Source organism: Neltuma alba, unplaced genomic scaffold (assembly GCF_004799145.2).
Source record: "Neltuma alba isolate B1F8T4 unplaced genomic scaffold, ASM479914v2 tig00001775_pilon, whole genome shotgun sequence".
Lineage (NCBI taxonomy): Eukaryota > Viridiplantae > Streptophyta > Magnoliopsida > Fabales > Fabaceae > Neltuma > Neltuma alba.
Genome location: NW_021632607.1, coordinates 104253 through 114900, shown reverse-complemented (window position 1 = coordinate 114900; position 10648 = coordinate 104253). Strand labels below are relative to the sequence as shown.

General features: G+C 36.0%; 1 pseudogene; it reads left to right on the top strand.

The window, feature by feature from the left end:
- The first annotated feature begins 4974 nt into the window (after positions 1 to 4974).
- Positions 4975 to 10084, top strand: LOC114711261 (protein unc-13 homolog; annotated as a pseudogene).
- Positions 10085 to 10648: the final 564 nt, after the last annotated feature.

Below are 10648 nucleotides of genomic sequence, written 5' to 3'. Positions count from 1 at the left end.
AAAATGATGGAAGTGGGTTCCATCATCCCCCCAAGGACCGAGTTCCAGCTCCTCGAACTGGGGGTCTCCCCATTTTATCCTTTGCTCCATGGCAACCTTGATCCTCCCCCATCAACGGCGGCGACATTCCTCCACCATCAACGGCGGCGACGCTCCTCCACCTGCGCCGATCCTCACTACACCATCGATGGGATCGTCTGAGGAGAGAAGGGGGGCAAGAAGGGACGAAGGCAGGTGACCCATGAGAATAACCTCCCACACTCTAGACCACAGCTTTTTCGACGGCGACCTTGACAACTTCCTTCACAGAGAAAACCAGGCGCATTGTCGACAACCAAAAGAGGGATGTTTGACGGCGGTGAGAAGATAAACGATTGAGAGCAAGAGGTGGTTATGGGCTTCGATGGAATTTTTTTTCTGCGATTTTCAACTTGCTTTTTCAAAAAATCCATCATCTTTGCTGGTCTGGTTTGTGTTTTTCAGTGATAGTAGCTCTTGGAATCATTAGCTTCAAGCCACGAATTTTATGGCCACCATTGATGGCGGCGAAGCTTTGTGGGTGGTGGGAAGAAAGAGTGTTCGGCTAATGGAGTGATGGGTTTACAGTTTTTTCCTTTTTTTTTAGTTTAGGGGTATTTTGGTCTTTTTACACTGAAAATATATAAATTAATGCAACAATTCCACCAACATACCAAACACACTTTAAAACCCACTTCCATTTCCAGTTCCACTTCCACTTCCATTTCCAGTTCCACTTCCATTTCCATCAGAAACTCTTCCATTGTACCAAACGAGGCATAACTTTTGCGGATAGCTCTGGCTAAATTTTAAGAGGAAAAAAAAAACAATAAAATACCTTAAAAATTGTCAAAGGATAAATCAGTATATGTAAATTTTAGAATTTCAATTTAGACTTCTTGTACTATTTTGAAATTTTCAAATCTTATAAAATTACAAAAATACCTTTTACTATTTTTTTTCTTGTTTTTTTTTTAAATATTGCCACTTCAGCACTTCGCTAGAGCTCTAGAACCAATAACTCTACAGGTGGTCGGGCGCCAGAGCTCCGGATGACCAGTCGCTGGAGCTTCGGATGACTACTCTTTCTTATATATTGATTACTCTTTTTTAGTTATTGACTATATTTATTTTTAAAATTTCAGTAACTACTCTTGTTTAGTTATTGACTACTTTAGTATTACGACTGACTATTTTTATTTTTAAAATTTTGATGACCACTCTTAATTAGCTATGGCTACTCTAGTTTCGTAATTAACTACTTTTGCTTCAAATTTTCAAAAAATACATAAAGTGTTATTAGAAATCTGGTAATTACTTTTTGTTTAGTTATTTACTATTCTTGTGTAGTCAATAGTTATGTAAAAGTAGTCATTGAAATTTTAAAAATAAAAGTAGTTAATAGCTATATAAAAGCAGTCACTGAGAATTAGGATAGTGTTGTCATTTTATAATATTTTAAAATTACAAAATATGACAAGGGTTTTAATTTGGGATTTGAAATTCACCTCTTTGACATTTTTGAGGATATTTTAGCGTATTTTTTCCAATTTTAAATTTATTCTATATAATCATCATAGATAGCAGACATTAATCATGAATGAATACAGTTAAATAAAAAAAAAAAACATATGCAATGTCATCCCGCACTAGATATTCTCTTAATCTGATCAAATTATTTGATAACCTATGATTTCTTGCAGTAAAATGTGTGACAATAAGTGAATTTATTGAATAAAAAGAATAGTCTTGAGCTCAGAAATTACTAAAGTTATATAATAAAAAATCAGCCTAAATCTTTTAAGCTGCAGAATAGAGCGGTCAACAAAAAATGAGAAAATTGTGGTAAAGTTCTAATTAAAAAAATAATATAAAATCTTAATGACAACCGAATAGTTTGTAAAGACAAATTTTAGAATAGGAATTAGCAACTTCTTACTTGTTAATAGGATTTTTTGATAGATTATAGGATTCTGTTACAATTTTCTAAAAAAAAAAATCTCATATGTTTTCTAATAATAATGGTAACAAAAGGGCCCCAGAAAAGTGGAAGCAGCGAATGATGAATGTGAAATGATAAACAATTTTCATAATAAATACAAAAACTGCTCCCAAATCTATCCCGATCCAGACATTTCTGAACAAATGTCACTGGTTTTCCCAGCACATTGCCCCGCGCAATCATCTGTTTTCTCACCACCGTCCCCGCTTGTTCAAATTTGACCCTTCTTTCGACATAATTAAAAGCAAAAAAGTGGACATTGTATATTTTTAGACGAATTTAATATTTAATTTAAGTCTAAATATAAGGGTTTAATTTATTTTGTCTTATATATTTATTCACATTTTCAACAAAAAAATCGTTATACTTCTTGAAAATGTTAAAAGCTTTCCTAAAATGATGATTCTGATACACATTATCAATAAAAATATTTTAAGCAAAACAATACTTATGTGTTATAAATGATTAATTTAATTAATTTTTAATTAGTTAATTGGTTTTTACATTAAAGATTATATTTATTTTCTCTGAAAAAGTACTATCTTAATGTTTCAAGGCATTATTCATTTTTCTGTACACTACGGACAGCACATGGACTCAGTTGTGCAGTTGTATTTATCGTAAATCGTCAGCAATTACAAACAGTACTTGTTAAAGGGAGAAGGACCTCGGTCGCCATACGAGGTCCGAGGCTTTGAGCATCCGGTTGCCGGCGCTTGTCATACAGAATAGAAGGATCGGAATGTGAGAATCTTGTGTGGTGTTGTCTAGTTATTATTATTATATCTAAAATGTTCGTTTCTAGTTATTTTAAAATTTGAACCTTACGATATATATTTTTTTAAAAGAACTTTTGTTCATGATGTTGGAACAAATAATTAATTAGGAATTAAAAATGAGAAAAGCGATCGTGATAGCTGGTATATGCTAGCTGCTTGTGGGGGATGACTTTGACATATGTATATCCATTTATTTATTACGTCAATTTTTCTTTTCTTTTCTTAAATAGTACTCCTTCCGTTTCTTATTATAATAGACAAATAACCAAATTATGTTAATAAAAAAAACAGTTAAAATTAGTTGAGGATAATTAATATGTAAAAAGTATAATGTTTTTTTTCAATAATGCCCCCATTAATAAGGAGAGAGTATGAGAGAGAATAATTAAATAATTAAAAGAAAGAAAAGTGAGAGGGAGAGAGAGTATGAGTTGGAGACAAAATAAATACGGGTAAAATAGGAAATCAATACAAAAAAATAGAGATAACTTTTAAGTGTCTCTTATATATGGGAACATGCCATAAACATCAAATGTCTCTTATAATAAGGAACGGAGGGAGTAGTAGTAAAATTAGTCTCCTATTTACATTAAAAAAAGAAAAGAATCAGTCTCGTATTTTATAAATTACTCTTTGACCCGAAACTAGAAAAAATATCCTAACATTATTTCATAACTCATCACTTAAATACAGCTAGCTTTCTTAATTTATATTATAATAACAATCTCTTTATTTCGGTACTGTTTTTTTTTAATATAAAAATGCTACTATTGCAAAATTTAAAACACTAAATTATAAGTTTAAGAAATAACAACTTCAATTGTTGTTGTTATTGAGAGAAATTTGAATCCATGGTGCAAACCAGAAAGAGAGAAATTTGTGTTGCTTTCAATCTTTTACCATTTAGTCCTTAATTTAATATCAAGAAAAACATATTTTCAGTTCATCATTATTAGTATAACGGAGTTTGAAAACAATACTAATAGATCAAGAGGTATTTTTGTCCCAGAAAAAAATTTGTGAAAAGTAACTCCTAACTCAAAATGCATATTGAAATAACATTGCCAGTTAATAATCAAAATCATTGTAAGGTTGCCTTGAGAGAACAAATATTAACTCCACAGAAATAGTTATATATATATATTTGACTGACATATGATATGGCTAAATAAAAAAAATGAGTTAAACGATATTTTTATTCCAGAAGTATCTGTTGGTAGCACCTACTAAAACATGGGATGTTAGGTTTAGAACCAGGTATTTATGATTAAAAAAATTATCTTACTCGCACTAACAACTGAATAAATAAGGAAGTGGAAGGATTGCATTTGCATAGAAAAAACACAATTCTTATAATATGCATATTACAATTAATAAATAAACTATTTTTGTTTTCATTATTTTTATTTCTTTTAGGCGATAGATTTTTCGTATGCACTTAATAATTGGCAAGGATCCAGCAAGGACAGTTACGAAAGATTCCATGGAAACCTGATGAAATATGCACAAATAATATATTGTTTGACGCAGCAATGATATTATTATTATTGCTTTAAAAATTCGGGAATATGTACTTTGTTTTTAAAGTTTTGAGCAAATTCTAATTTTAATCCTTTAATTTTTTAAAGTGTATTTTTCAATTATTTAATTTTAACACTATTAATTTTATAAAAAATATTATATTAAAATTTCAAATATCGACAAAATATTACAAAATGTTAATAATACATTAAATATAATTATTAAAAATAATTAATAATTAGCGCAACAAATCATTATTTACTCATGTTAAAGACAATTAGATGATTGAAAGAAAATGCTTGATAAAATTAAGAGAGTAAACAAAAAATCTATATGAAATTAGAAAATTAAAAATATACTTTACCAGAAGAATTAAAATTTTTCTTTCCAACTCAAACAAATTGGTCTTGGTCAAAAAAAACTCAAACAAATTGGACTAGTGGCCAGATTATGAGTTAATCCGTTAGCAAAAAAATTGTGAATTAAATTTAAAACTAAGAATTATAGCTTAATTTTTCCTGCGTTTTCTTTCAGTTTCCTCGTCATTTGTCTCCTCTTGGATTGTTCTCTACGCACCTCCTAACTCCATTATTTCTCAACTTGGAAGCTCTCTTTCGCTCTTCACCCCAAAAAGCGCTCTCTACTGTTATTACAGGGCACGAGTCTCCTTCCTCTCAATTCCCCTTTCTCTGTCCCCACCACACAGCATCATCTTGTTACCTTCAAAGGCAAGCAAGAATAACCAACTCAACCTTCCACTCCTTCACTCTTTCTCTGACGTCTAAGCACAGTGAGAGAGAGGGGGGATCGGCATCACTGGCCCAAAGAAAGCAACTTGTACCGCGCTAGAGAGAGGAAAAAAGCATTCCTTCCTTTTTCTTTTTCGCTTTTTGGCTATAAGGAATGTCTATTAGCTTCAGGGACAGAGCACTCGGCGGCTCTAGGAGACACCAGTCGCTCCAAAACACCATGCCCGTTCATCCAATTGAAGACCTTCCCTCTCCCTTCGGCGATCCGGCTCCAAATCTGTCCGATTCGGAGCTCCGGGAAACCGCTTATGAGATCTTGGTCGCTGCTTGCCGGAGCACCGGGGGGAAGCCCTTGACATTCATTTCTCAGTCAGAGAAAGGGGGGCGGAGTTCTTCGGCGCTGACGCCGTCTCCGTCGCTGCATAGGTCTCTGACTTCGACGGCGGCAAGCAAGGTGAAGAAGGCTCTGGGTCTCAAAACGTCGTCGTCAAAGAAGAAGGGCGAGTTGGCGAGTCAGGTGAAGAGTAAGCGGGCGGTGACGACGGGGGAGCTGATGAGGTTACAGATGAGGGTTTCTGAGCAGACGGATACAAGAATTCGTCGAGCCCTCCTGAGAGTGGCCGCGGGTCAGGTGTGAACTTAGTTAAGTGCAATCTTTTTTTCCTCTTTCGGAAACTCAGTATAGAAACCTGTAATTAAGAAATAGCGGAAGGTATAAGCGGGGAGATGATAGATCTGTATCTTGTTTTAAGCTCGGGACTTGAATTTCGTTTGATTTGCTGAACAGCCTTGCAGTCTAGCAGTTGTTGACTTGCCTCATTGTTGAGAGAAGATGAAGGAGAAACAAACTTTATAATTGTCTATGCTAAAAGCCTTTTGTTTTATTCTTAATTGATTCTTTTTAAATTTATTCCTGATTTTGAAACACGACCTCGAATTTAACGTTTTTATTCCCTATACATCTTTCGAACCATGTATATGTCTGATCGTTCTTACTTGAAATTTTAAATTCGTAGGGGCGATTTATGTTTCTAAGTCTAAGTTGTGTCTGGGAAGATACGAGAAGAAGATGTTCTATATGTCTTTCGAATTACTCTTCTTCTGCTGCAAAAGCAATAATAGCGAATGCCAATTTTATGAAGACTATTGCATTCTTTTACTGTGCATTCCTTTGTTATACGGGTTAGAACTTGTATTTTATTATTTTACTTTTAATATTTTTGGTTGTTGATCGTTATGCTCGGATGGTATTTCCTGGCTTTCTGCCACTGAAAAAGGTGACTCTTCCGTTTATTAAGATTTAAATAAATTGGGATTGAAATATGTGGACCAAAATGTGAAATTTCAGCACGTACATTTTTCTGGCTGCTTTACTTTGCATCCGCTCATGATAGCTTAATACTCTGTTCATGAAATAGCTTGGAAGACGCATGGAGTCAATTGTTCTTCCCCTAGAACTGATACAACAGCTCAAGTCTTCAGATTTCCCCTCTCCACAAGAGTATGAGGCTTGGCTAAGGAAAAATTTAAAGGTTCTTGAAGCAGGATTGCTTTTGCATTCTTACCTGCCGCTAAATAAGAGAGACCCTTCTGCGCAGCAGCTTCAGCGCATTATTCGTGGAGCCCTTGAGAAACCCATAGATATAGCAGGGAGTGGCGAATCAATGCAAGCCCTTCGGAATGCTGTAATGTCTCTTGCTTGTAGATTCTCTGATGGATCATTTTCCGAGGCATGTCACTGGGCTGACGGGTTTCCATTGAATATCAAGATCTACCAGACTCTACTAGAAGCATGTTTTGATATTGATGAAGAAACTTCAGTTATTGAAGAGGTTGACGAGGTTTTAGAGCTCATTAAGAAGACCTGGATTATTCTTGGAATGAATGACATGCTGCATAATCTTTGTTTTTCTTGGGTCTTATTTCATCAGTACGTTGCCACTGGGCAAGTGGAGTATGATCTACTGTTTGCGTCCAGTAATCTACTGGCAGAAGTTGAAAAAGATCTTAATGCCAGGAAAGATCCTATTTACACAAAAACCTTGAGCTCTACGTTGAGTTTGATGTTAAATTGGGCAGAGAGAAGGCTTCTATCATATCATGATAGTTTCAATCATGATAATATTGAATCACTGCAAAATGTTGTGTCTCTAGCAGTGTTATCAGCAAAAATGTTGGCAGAAGATGAGTCCAATAAGAAGAGAAAGGAAACTGATGTTGCTTTCAGCAAAGTTGACAAATATATTAGATCATCACTGCGTGCTGCTTTTACTCAGGCAAGTTCCATTCTTCAATCCCCCCCCCCCCCCAAAAAAAAGAAAAAAAAAAAGAAAAGAAAAAAAAAGGAATACTCCATTACAGGTGGTATGAACACTAGTAATTGTATACGCGCATGCCTTCGATCTAAGTGAGTTGTTTTACTCTGTTGTGTTGTTATATTCCAAAAAAAAAAAATCATCTCTGCTTTCCTTTATGATTAAAAACTTTTTTCCCTGCTGCTGGAGGTTAAAACTTCTGTGAAGTACAAAGATGGCTTATGAATACATCTATAGTTTAATTTTGGTGGCAAGAATGCAACTTAACTTCTTTTAGTCTGTTTTCTAAGGCAGAAATTGGAGAAACTGGACCCTGGGAGGCATGCATCTAGAAAACAGAATAAATCCTTTCCCACTCTTTCGGTCCTTGCACAAGACATTACCGAATTGGCTTTCAATGAGAAGGCAATATATAGTCCTGTACTCAAGAGTTGGCATCATCTTGCTGCTGGTGTTGCTGTAGCTACCCTTCATGCATGTTATGGGAAAGAGTTGAAGCAATATGTCAGGGGTATTACTGAGTTGACACCTGATGCTATAGAAGTGCTGATGGCTGTGATAAATTGGAGAAAAATCTTGTACAGATAGCGGTAGAAGATTCTGTTGACAGTGAAGATGGGGGGAAATCTATTATAAGGGAGATGCCTCCTTATGAGGCTGAATCTGTAATTGCCAATCTGGTTAAGTCATGGGCGAAGGTCAGAGTTGATAGAATGGAAGAATGGGTTAACAGAAATCTGCAGAAAGAGGTACTCCAGAATCTTGCTAATCTTCTAGTCAAGCTTCCTTTATTCCTACAGATAAACAATATTCTTGAGATGTACTCCTAATGAAAGGATACCATGTATCCAAAAGTGGAGTGCCACAAAAAATATTTTTCATATGTTAGTAGTTAGTAGTTATTTTTGGCATGGTTTCATTGTGACGTGTGTGCTTGACTGAAGAATGTTTAGATCCTTCAAAAGGCAATAGAAAAGAAATCAATTATTGAGAAGGACTCAGTAATCCACATTAGGGTTCTGGTATTGCCTTCTTTCTTCCTACCAAAAATATGGTTATTTTCATGCGTAATATCCTACTAGAGGTTTTTGGCTCTGTCTCAATGCTTGAATGAGATTGTTAAGGCCCCTTCAAAAGGAATAGAAAATAAACTATGGATAGTTGAACTCAGTGAACCTCATTAGGATTCTGGGGATTATTTCCTTCTCCTAGTAAATAAATAAATTTCTTCTCCTTTTTTTTTTTTTGGGTTCTTTTTTGTTGGAGGGTACTCAACTACAGTATCTGCTAAAAGATTTGTTCTGAAGCTCAATAATGCTTCTCACTATTTTTTTGACGTGAAACTTGTCCTTTTACTTGAATCCATGACCTAACCATTCTTCTATCCTTTTTCGAATAGGTGTGGAATCCAAGAGCAAACAAAGAGTGCTTTGCTCCTTCTGCGATTGAAGTTCTGCGAATCATAGATGACACTCTAGAAGCATTCTTTCTGTTGCCAATATCTGCGCATGCAGTTTTGCTTCCTGACTTGATGTTTGGTCTTGACAAATCTCTTGAGCACTACGTTAGGAAGGCTAAATCTGGCTGTGGTATGTAGCTACTGGGTAACATTTGGCCTACCAAAAAGTTCTCAACCCCCCCATTAACCAGATTTTCCTTTTATGTTTTATGCAGGGGACCGAAATACTTTCTTACCAGCTATACCTGCTTTGACTAGGTGCTTAACAAAATCAAAATTTCATGGCGTTTTCAAGAAGAAAGAGAAGTCACAAGGGATTCATTTGAGGAAATCACAGGTTGGAACTAAAAATGGCGGCAACTCTCTTGGGATACCGCAGCTTTGCATTCGCATCAATACTATGCAGCGAATTCGCATGGAGCTAGGGGTTTTGGAAAAGCGGACAGCAGCCCATCTGGGGAGCTCTAAATCCATTCATGCGGATGATATAGCAAATGGGGCGGGTTTTAAATTCGAGCGTTCCCCTGCTGCTTGTGTGGAAGGCATCCAAAACCTCTGTGAAGTCATAGCACACAAGGTCGTATTCCATGATCTTCGTAATGTTCTCTGGGATGGCCTGTATGTTGGGGAAGTCTCTTCTTCTAGGATTGAGCCTTTCCTTCAGGAGCTTGAGCAATATTTGGAGATTATATCATCAACAGTGCATGACAGAGTGAGAACCGGCGTGATTACAGATGTAATGAAAGCATCTTTTGAAGGGTTCCTGTTGGTTTTGTTAGCTGGAGGCCCCTCCCGTGCTTTCAGTTTGCAGGATTCTGTAATAATAGAGGAGGATTTCAAGTTTTTGACTGATTTGTTCTGGTCCAATGGAGATGGATTACCAGCTGAATTGATAGGGAAACTTTCGACCACAGTAAGAGATATACTTCCCCTGTTTCGCCTGGATACTGGGCGCCTTATTGAACAGTTCAGTCAACTCACAAAGGAGATGTGCGGCGGTTCATCCAAGTCCCGTCTTCCAATGCCTCCAACTACAGGTCAATGGAGTCCAAGAGAGCCAAACACACTTCTCCGCGTTTTGTGTTATCGGAATGATGAAGCAGCAGCTAAATTCCTTAAGAAGACATACAATTTACCGACGAAACTCTAAAAAAATTTGGCGTGATCGCAATCACATGTCGAGTAACCTTTAATATATTGGAATCTGCCGCCAAATTCAAAGTTTTGGGGAGACTTCATCGACCAACAGATATAGCCGAGGTGGGTGACTTTGCTTCGTCTGAAAGATGTTACTTCCACGCTTGTGAGAATCTTGTGATTTTTGGGGAAACCGGTCTGGATAACTGTCTTATCGTGAGCAGCAACTGACCATGTGAAGGAATACAATGATATTTATATTAGAGGAAATAACTATACGTTGTACAGGTGGGAATTTTTTTTGGGGGGGGGGGGGAATGGGTTGGAGCCATTGAATGATATTGTTTATTTTTGGCCTGTTGATCCTCCATCTTGGGTTTTGATTATTTATTTTCATGAGATGTGGCATAACATTGGTCATCCAAGCTGACAATATAGTTGACTTTTTATTAAAAAATCAATTATCAAGAGTGCGGAAGCCTCCTGATGAGCTCTGCCAGCTGCCTCTCTCACGTCATGAAGTCGAATTGTCACTGCGTTTTAATTTTTTGAACGAATATTTATTTTTAAATTCTTTTTTGTAAAATCATTATTGTGCATTGCTTCTTGTATATCTGAACTGTTTTTCAAGAAATATTTTTGATTTCCTTCCATAGGCTGCATACCTT